At 42.6% G+C, this 22,785-nt stretch overlaps 1 protein-coding gene across 1 annotated transcript in view; it reads right to left on the bottom strand.

The window, feature by feature from the left end:
* The window catches only part of TRPC5 (transient receptor potential cation channel subfamily C member 5), a 137,109-nt gene that overhangs the window by 97,797 nt on the left and 16,527 nt on the right, over positions 1–22,785 (bottom strand). The window lies entirely within an intron of this gene.

Genomic DNA, 22,785 nt, shown 5'->3' with positions numbered 1-22,785 from the left:
CTCAGTGTTTTTCCTCTCTCTTTATAATCATTGGGCCATGTCCTCAGCCAGTATAAATCACCATAGCTCCATTGAAGTCAATGGACCTGTGTTGATTTATACCATCCAAAACTGGCCTGTTATACTTAATGAATTTTCCTTTTATTATGCGCTCTCTCGCCTGCTCTCTTTTTTTTTCTCCCTTGGAAGAAGGGCTTAATTTCCCTCCTGTGTGTATACTCTGACCTGGTCATGGTTTTATTTTAAAACCTTAGCACATTTTTTTAATTTAACTTTCTCCCATTTATAAATAGATCCTGAAAATGGGCTCACATTCACCGCATCACTCCAGCTCCCTAGAGTCAGCAAGGCTGCCTGCAGCCTAGGAAAAAACTTCCTTTGAACAAATGTAGCAAGTTGAACTTCAGCTCCATCCCATCACGACTTACTAGCCCACCAGGTTACCAAACAAACAGGCCAGGTAGCGCATGGGATGGAAAAGCACCACGCTGAGGATACAAGGGCCTCCAGACATTGTTTAATGTTGTAGTCTGCAGGCTTGGGTCAATGAGGACCACAAAGTCAGTATCATAGCAATACATAAGTTAAAAACACCTGTTAGATCTGTTTGCCCAGTGCAGGATTGTTCCATGCAGCAAATTTAACAGGGTGTTGTCTCATTCACTCTTATGCCAGGTGGCAAGGTAAGACTGTTATGGGGAGAAAACAGATGGAGAAGGAGGGCTTTGTGATTCACACGCAGGCCTGGGAGTCAGGAGATATGGGTTCTATTTTTAACTTTGCCACAGATTCCCCCATACAAGAGCCGACATCTTTTCGCACTTGTGCTTTCAGTGATGTGATCAACCCAAGTTTTTTATGCTGACGTGTGGGTATGTCTGACAGGAAGATTCCTGTCCTTCAGGAAATATACATATCTTGAATTCAGAACACCATTTGTTAAAATGTTTTAAATAATGAAATGAAATTTTAAAAAGGATGCTGTCGAGATTTACAAGCCAAAAAAATTGACCAGCTTTCCACCTGTCAGGTCTGACCTTTGGTAACCCAACCAAGTATTCACTTGTTCTATCCAAAATAGAGAGTTTATTATTTTCTTACTGCTAGACTACCAATAAATCAACCAGTGTAACATGTTGTCCTGCACATGCACCTGTTTTGTTTAGTGTTATTGTGATGCCTTGTTTATATGTGCAGTAAAACTATTAGTGAGGGTGGGGAAAATATTTTCATTTCATCCACCTGTTGTGCAATGAGTGCAAATACTTTTTATTGTAATCTGCATAAATATCTATATCTGAAGTCTGTGTTCACAGCATCTCGCTACTTAGTGTGAAATTTAAATTTCACTGAATCAGCTGAGGGGCTAACCAGTCATACCTGATGTGGCAGTTTCCCATTGTACAGAATACTGCACTACAGGTATATCTCTGCTGTCTATGATGTGGCTTCAGAAGTGCTTGCCATAGGGCAGCTGTGTTTGGAAGATTAAGGATTGAGTGAGGTTCTCTTTTAGCTCAAGTGTTTAGGGACTTGTGTTTTCTGAAACAGGAAGATCCCAGTTCTATCCCAGCTGTCACCATGAAATTGTGGGTGAATGCTGGCATGCAGCAAAGTGACATCTGTGAATGTCTTGGGAGGCCACATATTTGTTAGAATGGGTTAGGCATGTCAGAAAGTGCTCTGTGAGAGCCCCTGCTTCTGATGAATATGGGAGTATTTCTCAATTTACGAGAATTACAGCTCCATGCACATCTGTTTAAACCATTAGAAGCACATATGCTTTAGACACAATCTGAGATATGGTTCAAGCCTTGGATACAACCCGTCTTAAGTACTTTGGCTTAGTTTCTTGACGCTAAACATAGTGGCTTCTGTTATTTTGTTGTACATATTGTCTTTGGCATTTGCGTGCTTAAGTGACGTAACTTAAACAGACAGCTCAATGTGCTAGGATGGTAGCCAGTGAGTAAGGCAGCCAAGCCATTCCCAGACTGATCATTTTCTGTCCCCCCTACCTCCACCCCCCAATGTAGTCTAAAAGTCACAGCCCTTGCTGACATGGTTATGCCAGTTACATTTGTTAAGTGTAGACTGGGTCTAAGTGACTTAGGAACTCAGCACCTATTGACATTCAATAAGTCTTAGGCTCTTAGGTGGTCAAGTAACTTAAAAATGGGGCTATACAGCTCCTATGTCACTTAGGCCTGATCTACCTTACCCCAGATCTGAAAGGCATCACCCTGGCCAGAAAGATGGGGGCTACAACACAGGGACATCAGGAGGTTACAGGGAGTTAAGGGGCTAGTTCCGTGGGTGTCAACAGGAGATGGAAAGAGCCTGAAAGCAAGGAAGGATTGAAGTGACCCTTGGGAAAGTGAGAGTGATGCAGAGGACCACGTGAGAAGGGAAACATCATTCTCTTGTGAAGATTGATGCTTCAACATACCTGAGATCTTTTGGTGAGGAATTCAAGTCCAGCTGGACATCTTTTTCTCCTATTTCTATTCAATTTCATAGAATTTTTTTGCAAATAGTGGGCCAAATTGTGCAATGATTTTCGATCATTGCCACCCTGTAGAAGTCAGTGGAGTGGCACTGGGTGTAAGTCACTCCAGAATTTAATCCATTGTCTTTCCAATAGCTCTTTGTAAAGGAAAAAACCCACAGTTGATATTAACTTCTAAAACAGATAGATCCTGGCCCCCCAGTATAGCCTAAGGCTCTGATCCATCAAAGCATTTGTTTCATTTCAAGCCCACGAGAAGCCCCATGAAATCAGAATAGAAAAAATTCATCAACTGAATTACTTGTTCTGAATTATTCATTCAGCTCTGTTACATACACTGTCACTTGTACAGCTGCTCCCCCCTCAAACACACTGGTGCCTGGGCCGGAAAGGATAGAGTACAATGTCCAAGCTAATATATTTCTTATTGGGTTACGCTGCAGATTGAGCAAGCTGTTTGTTAACTCTTGTTTGTCTGCTCAGATTTAGATCCAGAATGGATGAGGCGGGGTTGTAGGTGGAAGTTCTAATCTCATTCTATCTTTCCTGTAAAATCCGGACATAAAGCCAGCCATTAGCAAAATGATCACATATACTCAGACAGCTAACAAATTACCGCAAGTGCTACTGTATAGTGTGTCATTTACTATCATACTTCACGAGCCTGCTGTGAACAACATCATGCGCATAAAGAAGTAACGATTGCTGATCAACAGATTTGCATTGACCGCTGCTGCTTATTTATTCTAGAGAGAGAAACTTGCCCCCTTATAAGCATGTAGGGAAATGAGAAAAAAAAATTGGTGAAATCAAACTCAGAAAAGATCTGTGTAATTCCCAGGGACATCAAAGGGAAGCAGCGGCAAAGTATTTGAAATGTAGCAAAACCAGATATATGGCTACTATTACACAGTGACTTTAATATATTGAAATCTGCACAGAAAGCTTGAAAAATACAAATTTTTCATTTTACTTCCTTTCACAGAGCAAAGTCTCCTACTAGCCAAGTTAATATTTGGGACTAGGGAAAGTTGTTCTGAATGGTACATGTGCTAGATTTCAAAAGCATCAATGATGATATAAACACCATGTATGTGCTGGTGATATCCACACAATAAAATACAGAGCATTCTGAAAAACAAGAGAACCGGCTAATAAATTGCATCTCACATGGTCCATACTTTATCATTTATCTTTGACTATATTGCCTGCCTCAAGCTCATTTATTCCCCCTTCATCAGATCTACTTGTAATATTCCAAACCTTCAAACAGCTTCAAAAAGCCACCATTTTTCTTTAAGCTCCCTGTTAAAGAAATGGGAGTTTTATCCCTTTAAATGCAGCCATTTAAAACCTCTATAAATGACCTGAAATAGTTTTCTGTACCCACAGCGTGAAGGTCTGAACTCTCGGCATCTTCCAGGGTATTTCCCATTGGACGGATTGGCATTGCCACTTTACAAAGGGATAAAGTTCCCTTTCTAGTGCTGCAGAGTCCGGAGACATCAGAGCTCAAATATGTCAGTTCTCCAGGACTGAATACTGCCCATCCTTGACTTTGAGCCAGTGTAGTTTTGGAAGGGACAGTCCACAAACAGGGAGGAAGAAAGAAGCTGAAATAAAAAATGGCTCTCGTTTGAAGCTATTGAGAGAGTTCATCCATTTCATAGCATATGCAAAACGCAGAGAAGAACTCTCTCCCCAGCCCATTCCAAACCATACAAACATAACAACACTAACTTAGGATGCACCAGATGAGCAGGATATGGCTCTGTCTCCAAGAGGTGCAAAAATTATAAAATAATTAAACTTCTTTCAATGTAACAACATTTTTTTCCGTAACACTTCTTCCTCTGGAGCAGGGGTGGCCAACCTGTGGCTCCGGAGCCACATGCGGCTCTTCAGAGGTTAATCTGCGGCTCCTTGGATAGGCACCGACTCTGGGGATGGAGCTATAGGCGCCAACTTTCCAATGTGCTACAGGGTGCTCACTGCTCAACCCCTGGCTCTGCCCCACTCCTTCCCCCAAGGACCCCGCCCCTTCCCCTGAGTCTGCTGCACCCTTACTCTTCCTCCCCCCACCCAGCCTCCTTCACACCTGATCGCGGTGGGCGGGAGGCGCAGGGATGGAGGGTTAGGTGCTGATCGGCAGTGCTGCTGGTGGGTGGGAGACACTGGGGGCTGCGGGGGGGGGGACCTGTCGGGGGGAAGGCGGTCAGGGAGCTGTCGAAGTATTACTGTGGCTCTTTGGAAATGCACATTGGTAAATTCTGGCTCCTTCTCAGGCTCAGGTTGGCCACCCCTGCTCTAGAGGGATGCACATTGGATAAGCTTCATAGAAGAAGTGGATTTGAGGAGGCACTAGGGGTGGCATGGAAGATGGCACAAAGATAAGATTGAGAGAAGGAAACAAAAGAAATGGTCAGGTGGGAAGCTTCAGTGACATGAAGGAAGCATTGGGGATGTAGGAAGAAATGAAATCAGGGAAATCTTATTATTAATAACTATATTTCTCCATAGATAGATACAATCAATGATGGGGACACACGGCTGCCAATCATGAATGCTGCTTTCTGCCACTGTGCAAATTTCATGATATTTCACCAGATTTTCACAGATAATTTCTCAGGAATTTTTGGCATTTGTTTGCTTCTGCCTATCACAACAGGATATAATCCATGATGTGACATTCTAAAATTCTCATCCCTTGAGACTTCTGGTGAAGTCTTAAAATGCAATCAGTCAATGTTAGTTTGTTTCCTTCTAATAAAATAGGACAATCTAGATAACTGGTTTATTTTTTATCACTTGTTTTGCCTGATGATTGACAGATAGGTGACATAAATCACCAGGGCCTAACTATGTAATGAAAGCAGAATGTATATGTATATATATATATATAGTTTAGATTCAGGAGCTCATTGCTGACAACTGTGTGAACATCTGCCTAAGTGATGAAAACAAGAATCAAATACTCAAGAGCCATCTTTCCTGCTTGATGGGGCTCAGTGTGAACAGCCAAACGAAATCATAGATTGGAGTAGTCAATCAAATACTGTATCTGCCACTGTGCAAATAGCACATTAGGTGTTCCCTTTTAGTGTAAGTGCATTCTGGAAGAGGTTGACAAAATTGTGTGTGTGTAGCATTAAATGTTGTCAACACATCTTATGTCGCTTTGTCCTATGCTTGTATGGCAATTTTTCCTCCTTGGTATCTCAAGGAGGACATCATCTGCACTTTTCATTCTCTACCTGGGGCTTGAGCTCTTTGAGAAACTGGTAGGTTGAATTAGCTCTTTAGTCATCCTTAGAGTCTGTGCATTTAATAATATTGATCAATTTTAAAAAGTTATAAACCTGTGTTCTGACATAATCCAGAAGGGCTATTTAAGTAAATATTATTACATTTACTTAATGGACCAATTGAGTCTGTGATTGGATCCTTCTAAGTGCCTTAGTTCTTATTCACTAACTATGCTGGAAAAAGCATATGGCCTCAGGACTTTTGGAAAATAATACTTATTTTTTATTTTCAACAAAATATTTTTCCCTTTTGCAAAAGAGGCAATACGTACTCAGTACACTACTTTTTCCATGGAGTTCAGTGGGAATAGAATCAGGCCCTAAATCCCCTGCAAACTCATGAAGTCCCTATATCACAGCCACCACCTCTCTGGTCAGAAGCAGAACATTCCCTGACAATTTTTTAAAAACAGAAAGAGCCCAAATAAGCATATTCCCTCAGGAGTTTCGGAAAATAATATTTATTTTATATCCTTCTGAAAAATATTAAGCAAAATATTTTGTTTCCTGTCTCAAAGGGACACTACCCTCTCAGGCAGTTTAAACCCAACACCTAGGTTTCGTAAAAATATATTCCGCTGTAGTGACTGCATCCCAAAGATTGTAACATTTTATTGGTACTAGGCCATGACAACTAGAAAGTGAACTGACTACTAACAAAATTAAAACTGACTAATCTAATTGCATTGCCCAAACTGAGTGAAATGCTGAACACAAACAGACTACATGGTGAAAAGCAAGTCCCCAATTCTGCAAGCTCCACCCAAGTTGATCCAGCTATGGGCTAAATTAGCTTTTAAAAATTCTTTCAGATTTAATCACCTAAGGTGGTGTTCAGAATATATGAGGTCATTGTGGTGTTGTATATGATTTTCTAACTTTACAGAGGCTATTTAAAAAATATGTGATACAGGCAAGAAAAATTAATAAGCACCCAACTCAGCTATTGCTAGATAACTCCAAAGCTGTAATACAAATTGACAAAAGCCAGAATTTTTTTTCATTGAAGGTGACTCAAAATGTCACAAGTGAAGACTGAAATTTGAATTTTAACTCTGAATTTTCTATCTTTGGTAACATAATTTTGAAGTTATTTATGTGTGACTTGGAAAGCTCAAATCATTGATATAATTCTTTCTCCTTGTATAATCAATTGGATGAGTCACAACGAACTGCAAAAAATTAACACCCCCTTTTTTAACATAACACACTTGGTGCTTTTGGAGATCTTGCTAGAGGTTTTCTTCTCACTCTGACCATAAAACTCAGCTGATGACTTGGGACTCATGCCCCAACTAGCAGGCTGATCTGCACAGGCAGACCCCTGTACTGGTGCTGAGCCCCCTTATCTTCAATGGGGCTCTTTGCAGATGCAAGGGCCTGACTGAGTGGATCTCACTGCAGGATCAGGGCTTAAGAGTCCCAGATCCTAGATGTTAGCTGAGATTTATATTCACAGTAGAAGAGGTCCTTTTTTTAAAGAGGTGGCATTTTAATCTTGTAAAATGCACTAAATGTAGAACTCATCATTGAGGCAAAGTGAATTTTATATGTGTGTGTGACAGTCAGGGTCCAGACTGAAGAGAGAGTCTGAACCCCAAAGAATAAGCAACTGAATCAACTTATTGTATACAATATTATCTTATAAAAGTGTACCGAGTACAATGCCTAAAAAGTGGTGTCACACTGGTCATGAATATCATTCCCTGATGTATAGTATGGATGGATGGTGTGTAAAGATTTATGTATGTGTGCTGGAAATATGGTCCTAAAATGTGTATTGGGGGCTGACTTGATAAACAAGTTTGTCCTAGTCTAAGGAATGTTGTTTTGCCTGTTTGCCTGTCTCTCCAATTTAAATTGAGCAAGGTGATGCCAGAGACAATGGAAGTTACATTTCAATATGAGTCAACAGGGTGGTGGGAAGTCAATGGGAAGAGACAAACAGCACGGGAGAAGAACTTTATGTGGGGATAGACACTTCAGAAGAACACACTTCCAAGGTTTGCTGTACCATACAAAGAAGGGGAGAGAACCCCTTTGGTATCCATTGCTTCCAGGACAAAAGAGGCCAGTGCTCTGGAAATCTGTGAAAGGTGGATCCTTCAGCAGGGTGGGTTGAAGACTCTGAGAACTTACTGTAGGTAAGGAATTGCCGAGACCACATTTATAATCTGTTAAATTTAGACACTAGAAAGCATATTTTTACTTTTGTTTTGTTTGTGACCATATCTTCCTTTTTTTCTCTTGTTCGGTATCATTTACACCTATATTCTTTATTAATAAACTTATCCTTAGTTTTACTATAAACCATTTTGTGTATTAAGTTAGAGTGTGTCCTCAGTAAGTCAACAGGCTGGTGTGTATACTGTCTCTTTGGAGGCAGCAGACTCAATAATTTCTGTGAGTGTCCCATGAGAGGGACTGGACCCTGCAGAAAGACACCTCTGGGGAACTGGGGTTCACTGGATGTTACCTGAAAACTTGCAAAGCAAGATTCAGATGGGCAGAGTCTCAGGAAGTTTGCTGGTGAGGCAGACATCTGTGGTATGACAGGAAGCTGACACACAGTTTACGCTCCAGCAGAGCTCACTCTTGCCAAAGCAGAGAGGTAACACGGTGACTTATGGTTCTGGTCTCCCTGACACACGCACACACTCCCTTCCCATGGGGCCCCTTCCCTGGAATATTCTATTCTGTTCTGCTTAGACTCTAATACCATGCCCATCACTATGGTATCTGAGCACCATTACAAACCATACATTTGCAATCAGAAGGAGAAAGTTATTCCACAGCAGGACAAGCATTTCTTCTAAAACTTTTCTCTGAGGACCCTGCAGCAGTCAGGCTGTGGCTGGCTCATTGATATGCACAGTGTTTGTATCTCAAAGTCTGTTGCCAGTCAAGACAATTTACAAACCCTGGGGTCTGTCAACCTGGATATTGTCTTTTAACAGAATTTTCCCTTTAAAATGATGGATTCAGAGAGTTTGCTTCTATACCTGCGTGGCTTACATAAAATATTTTCTATTTGCACCTCGTGGGATTTTTGCAAGTTGTGTGAAAAATACAAATTATTTACATTCTGGATTCATCTTGTAGGCAAACCTCTTAATTAATTCACTAATTATTCCTGGGCATGGGCGTTGGAAGTGGGACTAATAAGAAGCCCAGCATTCTGCAAGGGAGTCTCCAGTGAGACAAGAAGAATCATGCTGGCTAGAGAGTGCCCTCCCATGTCTGTTATCCACTAGCTGAAACTAGAGCAGTTCTCATCTAACACCCTGCACTATCCGGGCCATAATACATGTACAGATGCTACGATAGAGTATCTCCTCTAGCAACTAGAAGTGTGGGAAGTTAGGCACCTAAATACCTTTGATGATCCAGGCCGTAGTACCTGAAAACCATGGCTTCTTGTAGCTAAAGGGGCAGTATTGTCTGCTGGTCAGAACAGGGGATTGGGAGTGAGAAGTTCCTGAGTCTGAGTCCAAGTTTTTCTACTGAGTGGATATGTGATCCTGAATAAGTTGCTTCACTTCTCTGTAGGTCCTTTTTTATTCACAAACCCTCTACACAGGGCTGCTCTGAGGCTTAATGAATTAATGTCTGTTAGACATTTTGAGATCATCAAATGAAAGTTGCTAAACATGTTCAAAAACATTATCACTCACTTTTCTACAGATTTTAATCTCTTAAGAAGTTTGTCATGAGTGAGGATAGTCAAGTTCTGGAATTGGCTTCCATGGGAGGCTGTGGAATTTCCATCATCGGAGGTTTTTAAGAACAGGTTAGACAAACACCTGTCAGGGATGGTCTAAGTTTGCTTGCTCCTGCCTGACCATGGAAGGATGGATTAGATGACCTCTCATTTCTATGATTCTGTAAATAGCAGTGGTCCAAGCTCTTTATTACTGTCCTGCAGCACATCTGCATTAGGTGACTGCAGTGCAAATTTCCCTAAGGTAGATAAATCTGGCCCTCCTGGAAATCTCAAGCTGAAATGCCAGCCCATGTCTTGAAATCCTTTGCTGATGCACACAGAAAAGCTACCAACCGACTCCTCTTATGATCTGAGAATGTGGGAAAGTGCCTTTAAAATAGCCATGGGGTGGGCTGGAGGAAAGGGAGAAAAGACAGGCTTATTGTGGGTACTCATTTTCAGCTCAGAACATTAGAATGGTCCATCAATTTAACACAAGACTCTTATACCAAGACTTATCAGCAGGACAAAGAGCAAGTGGCTGGCCTGTGAAGAATGACGATGTCAAATCGACTACTTACCTTTTGTACATTTTCTTTTTAAACATTCTGATTAGAATAGTTGTATTGAGATAGGATGTTGGAGGATATTTTGATTCATTACTAATGTTTCTTTTAAATTAAAAATTAGTTTTTTTAAAAGAAATCCCAATCATTGCAAAAATAAAAGCCAATCTATATGTTCCATTCCATATCCAAAAACCAAAAAAGGCAAGTGCCTTTGATTGATTATGCTGATGCTTTCCCTAGTGGGAGCTGCATTTCCCAGGGAGCAGACAAGCTGATGTTCTCTAAGCCATAGCAACTCCATTGACTTTCACTTGCACCAACCACCACTTCCCACAGCTCCCATTGGCCGGGAACGGTGAACCGTGGTCACTGGGAGCTGCGGGTGGCTGTGCCTGTGGACAATCAATGTTAACAAACTGTCTTGTGGCCTGCCTGCGGATTACCCCAACGGGCCGCATGTTGCCTTCCACTGCTCTGAAGGTTCCACATCAGCGCAGGGGTCTGGTATTATAGAGAAGAGAGGCTTCTCCCAGTATGGCCCCATCTGGAAACTCAGTACAGTTTTCTTTCCCTACCCTTCTAATCTGCATACACTACACTGAGGCTCAGTGTATACTGGGGAAGTTGCACTAATGTAACTATCCTGATGTCAATTATTTGGGTAAGTTGCACTAGTAAAAAACACATTGTTTAATGGTGCAGTGTTCCAAACATTTGTGGCTTACTTTGGTGTAATTACATTGATACAGATACACCACTTCTACTTTCCCCAGTTTAGGCAAACTATTATGTATTCTGGGTGAGTGGGTTTAACTAGTGTCTTGCTATAATCTGTGGGCATAACTGAGGGTGAGAATGGCCAGCTCTAGATTTTGCAGGTGAACTCAAAAAACCAAAAAGAAAAGGAGTACTTGTGGCCCCTTAGAGACTAACCAATTTATTTGAGCATAAGCTTTCGTGAGCTACAGCTCACTTCGTTGGATGCATCAAATAAATTGATTAGTCTCTAAGGGGCCACAAGTACTCCTTTTCTTTTTGCGAATACAGACTAACACGGCTGGTACTCTGAAACCTGTCAAAAAACCAAGCAACATCTCATCTCCCACCAAGGGAAACGAAAGTAGAAACCAATATTAGGCTTGCCTGCATTTTATTAAATAACAGTACATTCTCTCTGGGTCTGTATAATTAGCTGGGGTGCTTGAACTCCTGGAAATATGACCTTTGCAGATTCTGGGTGTCCCTGATTTGGCTGGATCTGTCCTGAAAGCAATGTATCTTTTTTAATGAAATATATTTCCCAAATTAAACTGCTACTGGAAACAAATGGTCTCCATCGGTTTGAAACCCAAATGCAGTGTTCCACTGACCTGAAACCCACCTCCTTTCCTGGCACATTTCAAAACAGCTTGATCAGAAGGCATGAGAGTGAAAACACCAAAAATGGAAATGGAAAGCGGGGGCATGCAGGGACCAGTGTGCCATAGTCTGCAAAGTAAAAAAAAAAAAAAGGGAACAGAGAACTGGATGTATGTTTGAGCCATAGCTAGGATTCCAATATGGGATTATTTCTGGTGTCATTAAAACCTGCAATATATCTATGTGTTTGAAAAGTCTCTGCTGGTTCTGGTAGATTATTAGTTCCAGCTGAAAGAGAAAGGAGTATCGCTGCTACACGGCACTTTCACATACTAGGGAAGAGAACAACAGGACAGCAGCAAAGGGAACCTTTCCATTGCTTCAACATGTGTTCTAAGGAATAAAACAAGTATAAAGGGAAGGGTTGTGCCATTCCAATCACATTGTTCTGTGCAGCTAGAATATCCTATATATCAGCTAGTAATACAAGGAGAGGGACGTTATCCCAGGATTGAGGCCCAGACACCCTGGATGTAGGAGCAATTTGCTCCCATAGTGAGGCACAAACCTGACTCCTTCGCCGCTAACAAACTGATCTGTGCCGGCAGTGAGGTAGTTAGAGGCACACCTGCAATTCAAGGGGAGTGGAAATAACACAAGCTGAGGAACCTCTGACCTGAAGAAATTCTGCAGCATGCAAAACATGAGTGTTGGCCATCATCCGTCCGGAATACAGCACAGGGAGAGCCCCAGAACTCCGACATCTCCAACAGAACAGGATCAAAGGCGTCAGGGCACTGTTTGGGGCAGGGAATGAGGGGATGAACTGAGGGTTGGCACATAGCGCAGAGGTCTTTGGCGGGGGCAGGGAGGACAATCTGTAGTGGGAGGCAGAGAGATGGGTGAGACGTGAGTGTGCAGAGGACAGGAGATCTCAGAGAGTGCAGATAAGCTTTGTAAACGCCTCTGAACTTCCCAGGGCTTAACTGATGAAAGGTCTAGTAAAATGCCATTCTGTCATCCGCATCATCCCAACTGGCAATATTTGGCACCATTTTGATCAGTCTTAGAGGAGAGACCCCACGGGCCCTAGAGAACGAATTGCTTTCTCACTTCTAGAAGTGATTCCTTCATGTCAGGGAGAGCATATTGCTAGGGAGTGGGGTGTGCAATGGAATGGCTCTGCTCCTGCTTGTGCTCTCCCTGTTATGTGGGGATGAACTGGCTGGCCCTTTTTGCCCATAAGCCCCTTGTAAACAGGCTTTGTGCAGGGAATCTCTGCAGGGGATACAGCCCACCCTCAACCTACAACATAGCAGCTCTTGGGCCCTACCTTGGCCACTGGTCCAGCCCTTGGGTGGACAATGGCTACAAACCCTTACAAGGAAGCTTGTGTATGCTTCTTCCATGTGGCGATTCAGTGGCCGTGGCCCCACTCTAAGCCCTCATTCATGGTCTGTCTTGTGGTGGTGGGGTGAAGCTCAGCTCCCTAGAGCACAGCAGGTGAGGCCTGGGTATTTTGTGTGCGCTGCCTCCTGTGATAGAGTGCACAAACCCCATACGGGGCTGAGGCAGCCCTGCCCTTCCAGTCCAGCAGAGCATGCGGCTAACTGAAGAGGAAGCTTAAAAGGGAGCCTCTCAGATCAGAAAGAGGAAGGCTGGGGAGGAAGATGGCTCTACCTGAGGACACCTGAAAAAGGGTGCTGAAGAAACCTCGCCATGAGGAAGAAGACCGGCTGCTGAGCACAGCTGGGGCTGAAGGTTTAGTCGTTGTTTCTTTTCTTTTGCTCTCTTCTATTGGACTTGGAGGCTTTGGGGGAGATGGATGGTAGGAACGAAGTGACCCTGGGAGGCAGCTCTAGAGGCACTCCCAAGTGCCTGATGCTGCATTCTCTGATAGGGCCCTGGGTCAGAGCCTGGTGGAGTGGGGGAGGTGAGGGGGGCTGGGCCCCCCTACCATGTGCCCTTGTTGCAGGAGGGGCATAAATCTCATTTCCACCCCTCTTCATCCCTCTCTTATAAAGAGCCAGGGTAAGGACACTGAAAACCCTGAGGCAAGGAGAAGCCACATACAAGGGTTAGGATCTGCACCAAAGGCCCTTCCTGCTGGAAGGCAAGAGATTGGAAACTGGGTGTGCTAACCACTAGGCCCCCTGTTTCTCTGAGGTCTCTACTACACATCCGCATACTGTCCCAGAACAAATTTCATAGAGGGTAAATAGGAAACTTCAGTCGCCAAGACGTCTGCCTGTCTATTGCATATTAACGTTCCTGTCTCTCGGAGCCTTCCATGAGAGAGGCTCCTTCTCTAGAAAAAATTACTTAAAACAAAAATCCAACCAAGCTACTAAAATGACCCCCAGGTTAGGTGGCTCCATTATATTTGTAACCCCTACCACAGCAAAGCATTTACAGTTTATTAATTTCCTACTTCTCTTCACACGGCCATTAAAGAGGCGTAAATATAAAAACGCACCATTGTGCAATCACAAGACAATCACAGCCTTCCATCTTCTCAGATACGGAAAGAACATGAAGCTTATTATATCTGCCCCATGTCATCACTGCATTCCTCCTCTTTCGAGGTGTGATATCTATTCACTTTCAGAAAAAAAAGCAAGAAAGTGTCAAGCAAGCAACCCCATTGTCTTATCTGCTAATACAGCACGAATGTAGCATGGCACCATTATAATCTCTCATATTTTGCATCCGCATTCTCTGAACCCATTGGCTGTAATCTCTAGCTTCCCCAGATACCTACAAGGAGTCTTTTTCTGTTACCACAATTGCTTGAAGAGAATTGTAATCACTTCTTCAATCAACAAGTTAATCACTGAACAGAGTCCGTAGCAGAGCTAATGCCTCTGTACACCGTCACAGCTGCTTCTTCATTGCTATAAGTATAAGGAAGCTGCCCATTCATTTAAAAAAATAAAGGATTATAGAATAGATAGCAACATGTCAAATAATTACTTGGGGGAGGGAAAGGGCATTTTGGGGAAAGTGTCAAATAACTAGCATTGTTATAATTGTTTATACTTTGCTTGAGCCAGGTCCTTAGCTGATATAAATCTGCACAGTTCCGTTGGCTTTGCTGGAGCTATATACCAGTTTGCAGGAGCTGAAGAAACTGGCTGTAACTAAAAATGTAGCCATTATCTAATATAGCTAGCTAGCTCTTCAGAGTTTTATGCAGCATTCATCATCTGAACACCTACAAAGACCCACAACTCAGGATAAAGTCTTCCACGTTTACTATGCAGCAGGAATATAGCACTTTCTCTGCTTTTTCTTTTTAATCTTATCCTTCAATCAGAGGTGTTAGAAAGAGACACAAACAAAATCCCAAGCCCAGGTATCACACTACAGTCATAGATTCTGCTTTCAAACAAAAATATTTTAGAAGGCAAGACACACACACACACACACACACACAATCTCAACTACTTTTTAATGTCACCAGGAATAGAACCCAAGGCTCCCTGAGGTCATTTTTTACACTGCAACAAACATAGGGTGAAAAGCCAAACTGCACAGTTTATAACCTCTCAGGCATGGTACTCCACTCTCTTGACCCTTGAGCGGTCACACACACCTCTGCAAAGCAACTACAAAACATGCAGTAAAATGCTACTGTTTGGACCTGGAAGCATTTTGCACCAACCTGGATAAATGTAATGGTGGTGCAAGGGGCAAAATAGTGTCAGGATTTTGTTTCTTTTTGCCATTTTACTACCCACCTACCTCATAGTCAAAGTGGATTGTTCCATGCTGTTTTTTTGGAAATGAAAGGAACCTTCAGGTTTTTGTTCATTTTGAAATACTAACAGGAGAAAAGGGATCCTTTAACAGGATCCCACCACAAAACCCAAATCGGGGTGTGAATTTTGAACACCCTGAATTCCTGGGTTATTTAGATCAGGAGGGGTTGGTTCAAGTTCATAGCTGAAACAAACCCTCCAATGTGAGCTATTTGGTTTGGTTGCAGTGCTGAGAAGGAGAACCACCGGTTTAAAAGCAACGGGATTTGCTGAACATACTGGTCTATATTGATGGATTATCGATTATCCATGGCAACACAACAGCTTTTACCCTGCTCTGTCATCTTGGTTTGTTTAGTCAGCCCTGCTCCGGACACCTTCACTGCCGCTTATGTTGAGAAAGACTCTTGACAAAATGACTGCCTCAATTACTCAGGCTAAGGGCCATTTTTAAGGAAACAAGAAAAATTGCACACACACAAAAATATCAAGGAACAGCAAGAAGAATTTCTCTGAAGAAAGAAGATGGGTTTTTTTCCTTGACAAGGCTAAACAAACAGGCTAATCTGCGGATGAAAATAAAAAATGTGCATGAAGCTCTCCGAGGAAAGCAGCTGCCAGTCTCAGATTGGAGAGCTGTGATAAAGCTGTAATCAGAAAGTGCCGTAAATTGTTGCATATCTGAAGAGTCACAAAAAGGCTGGGGGAGATAACAGCACATCCCTTTATCATAAGAAAATTCTGGTTTTGAGAGAATTAAGCATATGAATTTAAAAGACATAAATTGAAATTGAAAGAACATATTTTTTTAAAAAAGAGAGAAAAAAAATCCCCAAGGGTCTTTCATGTAAATCAACCCCATCCCATAGATAGATAGATAGAGACAGATGGTTCCACTGCGTTGGCTAAGAATCAGCATCTCTCTAGGGGTATAGGGTCAGTGGCTCCCTTTAGAGTGAGATATACAGTGTATATTCTGCAAGCCCCTATACTGGCTCACTTCTGTGTGAAAGGGATCCAGGGCCTTTGCACAACCTCTCCACTGCAGAGATCTTCCTTATCTCTTATGATCAAGGACTGGGATTGTAGATGGCTCCTTCCCAGGGGACCTATGGGCAAATGACATCTTGTGCTCTCTCTCCCCAGCTTTGTGCACGCATGCAGGGCCATCCACAACATAGGTAGAGGATGACAGGTGTGTCTTCCCAGGCATGTAATCTGTTCCTTGTCAGGTGGCGTGCTTTACTCTTGTAAAATGTGATTCTAAAAGTATGTGATGAGAAGTGAAATAAATATAGTTAGCACAGCCTCATTTTAAACTTCCCTTACAGCTCTGTCACGCACCTGAGCAAGGAGTCGGGCTGTTACGTCACATTTTGCAAAGCCTGCAAGATGCTCCATATTGGACGTTGTCCACTAGTCCCTTAAAGGGACCCTCTCACGCTGTTGTGTTTTGTTGTTTTGCTTTTCCTTTTCCCAACATTCTCTCACCTGGTGTATTATTTCAGTTGCTATTTCTCCTTACTGTCTTTGTTTCCGGAGATGATTTGAGGCTGTATTTTAAGATTCCCTTTATTTTTTCTCTTGGATTACAGTTTGGAGTTTGCTTTCTTTTGAGTTAATCTTTTGTTGCTTTTAATGGACTAGATATTTCTGTTTTCAAGAGACATCTTAAATTAGACTTTTCATAGTTTTTCTTCAAGGGAGCCTTAATCTTTCTGTTCTCTGTTTTTAGATTCAGCTACGGTATAAAACTGCCTAGGCTTTATTATTAAATTGAGGCATATATTTTCAGGCTACATATGTGCATATATACAAAGCAAATGCACAAATATACAAATAAGGCTTTGCATAATTTTGCTGCTCTATTAAATGAAGACACTTGCAAGATCTGCATTTCCCCACACTTCTTGCTTCCAAACCTCTGCACCTGCTAATTTCTTAATTCTTTTTTCAGTTAGTGGAGGCTTGTGTATTCTTAATTATGCTAATGAGGACTATACCCTTTAAAATACTAACATTTTGTAAACTTAAAAAAACTCAGTTAATTTAACTAGGCCTCATCCTTGGATCTGTCTTCACTCCAGAACTCAGACCCCACTTCAGAGCTTTAGTTCTCCTTATCTAGACCGCCTTGAATGCTCTTCCTGCTGTTCTCTAGTCTACTCCAACACCCCCCTTCGCCCCCCCCCAACCCCAGCTCAGCTCTTACACACCCTTGCTTGGTTTCAGAGTAACAGCCGTGTTAGTCTGTATTCGCAAAAAGAAAAGGAGTACTTGTGGCACCTTAGAGACTAACCAATTTATTTGAGCATGAGCTCGATGAAGTGAGCTGTAGCTCACGAAAGCCCATGCTCAAATAAATTGGTTAGTCGCTAAGGTGCCACAAGTACTCCTTTTCTTTTTACACCCTTGCTTGGTCTTCTTTATCTGCTCTCTAAAAAGAGGAGGATCTTGGAAGTTAATGACCCTCTTCTCTGAGCTGGTGAACACCCTCAACTCCCCTTGAGTTACATGGGAATTGATGGCACTCAGCACCTCCCAGGAGGCTCAGAAAATCAGTGACTGGGACTCTCAGTAGGGCTCATCAATTCTCCAGTCAGCTGGATTTTTTCAGTGCTGCCCTCTACCTTTGCTCCTCTCTCATTCCCTCTTTGCTGCTCCTTTTTGCCCCTCTCTCAGCATCCATCTCTTCACTCCTTCACGGATCTGAGGATCATCAAAAGATCTCCCAAAACTCCAGGAGCCTGATTCGCCACAGCCTTGCACATAGGATAGTCATTTATACCCATGCAAGGTGAGTGTAAACCACTATCAAATCTGAATCCTCCACTCAGCCACACCAATGATAACATTCTTCATGAACTTTACAAATGTGCACATGATTACGCAAGGTGCAGTACAGTGGAGAATCAAGCCCTTGTGCCCTGATCTTGAGTCCAGCTGAGCTGTGGACAGAGGAAGTGAGAATAGTAGGAGTTATGTGATCATATACTACCTTTGCACTCTCCCAATTCCTAGGGCTGCCAGGGGCCAATTCATCTGCTGGTATAAATTAGAGCAGCCTCAGTGCTGCTCTAACTGATGTTCACAGATAATATCCCTAAGGGGCTGTTCCTCCAGTTAGGAATCACTGGAGTGCAGTAGTACTCCATCCCGCCTCCTCCCCCATCTCTTGGGATACACCCTGTCCAGGCAGTAAATTATACCTCTGGCAGAGGGGATAGGGCCTGGACCAGGATCTGGTCTGTGCTTTTTGGTAGCTATAGCTTGTCTACCTCCATACATCCATTACTTCAATGCATCGCTCTTCTGTTTCCCTGAACACTGCTTTGCTGAGCTGGTTTATGTTTCCTTGGCTTTTACAGAAAATGTAGGTCAGAGACATGTCGAGCATTCATCAAAACTGTGATTTACTGCACATGAAAGGAATAGTGAGCACTGAACCTGAGAAAGAGAAATGTGACTAATTGCCTAATTTACCCAAACAAACATCTACCTGATGAAAATCTTTGTTCTTGGCTTGTTTGTCTCTGTCTACGTGCATTCCTAATGTGCTTTTTGCTGGTATCAAGATGCTGGTCTTTTTTGAATGTCTACACAGAACTATTTAAACCAGAGGCAGAAAAAGCCTAGCTGATCATTCAGTCTATCTCCCTGCCAAGACAGGGCTGCTGTTTCTTACAGTACAGGTTGTTTATAAGATACCAATTTCTGTCAGTGGAGAAGAATGTGTATCTGTGCTCAGTGACCCTGAACTGAAATACACAGGCATTAAGGTTGGGAGCAAATTAAGCTAGAGCTAAATTAGCCCTGTAGGGGGCAGTGTGAGCCATTCTGGCCTGAGGGGAGCACCGGGATCCTTTTCACCTCAGGATACACAATCTCTTGTAGGGCTGCCCAGTGCACGTTGCGGGTATGTACCCTGGACAGTCCAAGGAGATGCCAGGAGTCTCCAAATTATTATCTTTTGGCAAAAAATCATGAGATTTTTTTAAATCTCATGGTTTTTTAATGGTTAACTTTGGCAACACTAAGATTGCTTCCTCTGGGCATGCCAGGCCCTGCACTTAGAGGCCGATCAGTCTCACCACTGAAAAATAACACTGTTATCATTGGGTACATTGGGCCAATTTAATGCACCGTGGTCATTGTGCATTTTGCACAAAGGAATAATTTAAAGTGCCAGCATGATATTTTACACCCTTGCTCATATGTAGCATGAGAGAATCCCTTTGATTTATTAGGATGAACATGACACCAGTTTTACACTGCCGTTGGCAGTGGAGAAATACATTTATGTACATACCTGACAAAGCCAATGGGACCAATTAATCTCTTTCATCCGTGTACACGCTGCAGAAAGCCCCTATAACTGCCAGGCAGAGCCCAAAATCAGCTGAAGAAAATATGGGCAACACAAACAATAAAAGACTGTTGTTATTCATTACCTAAGCATGGCTGCAGCAGTCTGTTTAGAAACACAGACGTGCAAACTGCTTGTGTATTACTGGAAGAGCATTATTTCCATAATTTCTCTCCTAATTGTAACAAATCATGATATACTGGATTGTTCTGAGTATTAAGGGCTTCATCTTGCAAACACTTACTACCAGGCATGATTATGGTCCATAAATGATACTTATATGGCCCCCATCATGTAGTATCTGTATTTAATATATCTCAGTATTTAATATATTCAGCCTCACAACACCCCTTGAGGTACTGACGTGCTGTATCCCCGTTTTACAGATGGGGAAGTGAGGCACAGAGAGACTAAAGGACTTACCCCAGGTCACACAGGATGTCTGTGCTAGAACAGGGAATTGAATCCACATCTTCCGAATTCCAGGCTAGCACCCTAACAACTGGATCATCCTTCTCTCTTGTTGTGTGAGGACCGCAGGGTGAGTCCATGTGTAGAAGAGCAGAGACTAGCTGCTCGTAGACTAGCACAGAAGTCTTCACTAGCAAAATTTTCATTGGCTTAGGGTTCATAAACAGCCAGTATGTGTTGACACACCTAGTGGTGACTCTCTGACAATATTACCTTGTTCTCCAGAATCTCAGCTTTCGTATGAAATGAAAGTAAGTCTTTAATCATTAGGGTTGCAAAGAAAACTGCAGAAATATAACCTGAGCATAAGTGATGCAGAAATGTCCACAAATGTGTCCAGAGAGCCTGGAACAATATGCCAAAGGGTGTGGACTACCCTCTTCATCTCAGTATGGGGTTAACTCAGATGTCCACTGATGATGATGATTTAAATGCCAGCATTGTTAACTTTCATCTCATATAAAAAGGGAGATGGAGACTATGTCTACACTTCAAATGCTACAGTGGCACAGCTGCAGCACCTCTTCAGTGTAGACACTTACTACGGTGGCAGAAGGGTTCTCTCATTGCTGCAGTAAATCTACTTCCCTGAGAGGCAGTAGCTAGGTTGACAGAAAATTTCTTCCATTAACCTAGCGCTATCCACATGTGGACTTAAATTGGCTTAACTAGATTGCTCAAGGGAGTGGATTATTCACACCCTGGAGCAACCTAGCTGGGTAGATCTAATTTTCTAGTGTAGACCAGCCCAGAGATTCCCAGATTAACAATATTTGCTGTGAGTTTGTAAACTCATTTTGATGCCACACCCTGGTGGTGTTTGGAAGATACCATCAAGCACCGTTTTCCCCAGTCAAGAAGGAGCAAAGCCCATGGAGCCTAGCAGAGTTTATGGGAATATTCAAACTCCACCAACAGGGTGCTAAGCTCAAGGAACCTCACAGAGCCCGGGATTGTCACTTACTATATATTGGTATAGCACCTAGCACAATGGGGCCCCAATAGTCGTTGGGGCCTCTAGGTGCTATAATGATGATGAGAGTCTTATTTCAAAAATGCATTTTCACCCTTCCTCCCTCCCTCCTTCAATGACGTTTTTCTACTGCACATCTCTGATTTTGGAGATATCGTCAGAACCTTTCTTTTCCAGACATTTAAAGCAGATAAAGCTACCAAATAAAAAAAAACCAAACCAAATCGGCTAAGGCCAGCTCATATGTATGAAACTACTGGAAAGGACACAAAATGAAGATTTTTTTTTTTTGGCATATAAGCTCATTCATAGCAATGTACGTGATTATTATGACAAATGCCCATTAAAAATGGAATTTTAGCAGCAATTCTAATCTAAACATTCCTGCATGCATCTCATTAGCCATTAGTATTCTTGAATAATGTCCATTAAATTTTACCACCAGCAGTCAAGTTTTCGCAACAGTTTGGCAAACATGACTGCTAAAAAGAGGATCTGCAGAAAAGCATGAGAAGCTGCGTGCAACGTTCCATTGGGACGCTCTTAAGATTCTGCATTATGTCTTAACAGATTGGACTATGGCCTTGAGATCACCAGCCAGATTTTTGCCATTGGGTACAGCAATGTAAAGCTAGAGTTACTCCGTTGACTTCCTTAGAATTACCCTGGATTCATGCTGGTGTCACTGAGGTAGAGTTTAAAAAAATCTTCGTGGAAGGCAGATTACCTAAAACATTCCAGACCAGATTGTGACACACTTCTTCAAGATCATGGTTACCATACTCCACAAGTGGTCCCATTAAAATCCATGGGACCACTTGTGGAGGAATGCCATGACTACGCTACAGATTTCTGCTGACACATCTATGCCAGTCAGTGGTGTGAAGAGTTGTGGTCCCTGACCGACACAGTTGTGCCAGTAGAAGCCCAGCGTGGAGAGGCAATTATAACAGCAAAACTAGAGCGAGGGACCGGAATAAGCTGTTCTAGCAAAAGTACAGTTTTGCTGGTACAAGCTGAGTCCACACTAGCAGAACCTTACCGGCATAGTATGTTAGTATACCTGTACTGGCAACATGTTTCTAGTGTAGCTGTGGCCTGAGGGGTTACCCGGTATAAGAGCATCAGAATCTGGCTGCTAACTTATACCTGTAACCTCCCCTCTCTTTTGTAGTTAAATTACATCAACTTTTTTGGCATAGCTTGTAAGCAAGGCAGTGGGAGGGATACTCCTCTGATGACGCTGCAGCAGTGTGTTAGGACTGTTAGAACCTCACATCCAGCTGCATGAGAATCCCCCATGGTCCAAGCTTTCCACAAGGTGTCTTATGCTACCATTGCAAATTCTGGGCTTGTCTGGGATGAGGGCGGGGAGAGCAATGCTACACACTGCAGGGATTCCAGATGTAACTGTCACCAATAGATTGCTGGGGAGACACCGCTGCAAGGAGCTAAGTTACTTCAGAGGCTGTACTGGCTTCTCACAGCAGCTCTGAAGTGGGACAACACAAAGTTGTCTTAAAAAAACACCTTAGTCCACCTCTACCTGGCCTATAGTTTTCTGCTGTGACTTTAAGAGTTCCAGCATAAAATCTCTGTTGATATATACAAATTAATTTTGCATTGGCGTAAACTGGACTAGCTCCATTGGCTTCAATGGAGCAACAGAGTTACATCAGCTGAGGTTCTGGACCAAGGGAATCTAGTCACACAATTCCCCCACCTTTAATGAGAGCTGGATAACAGCATCCACTGGCACATTTTGAGAA

Source organism: Lepidochelys olivacea (assembly GCF_965140295.1).
Source record: "Lepidochelys olivacea isolate rLepOli2 genome assembly, chromosome: 9".
NCBI classification, from domain to species: Eukaryota; Metazoa; Chordata; order Testudines; family Cheloniidae; genus Lepidochelys; species Lepidochelys olivacea.
This window is presented reverse-complemented; position numbering and strand designations above follow the sequence as displayed.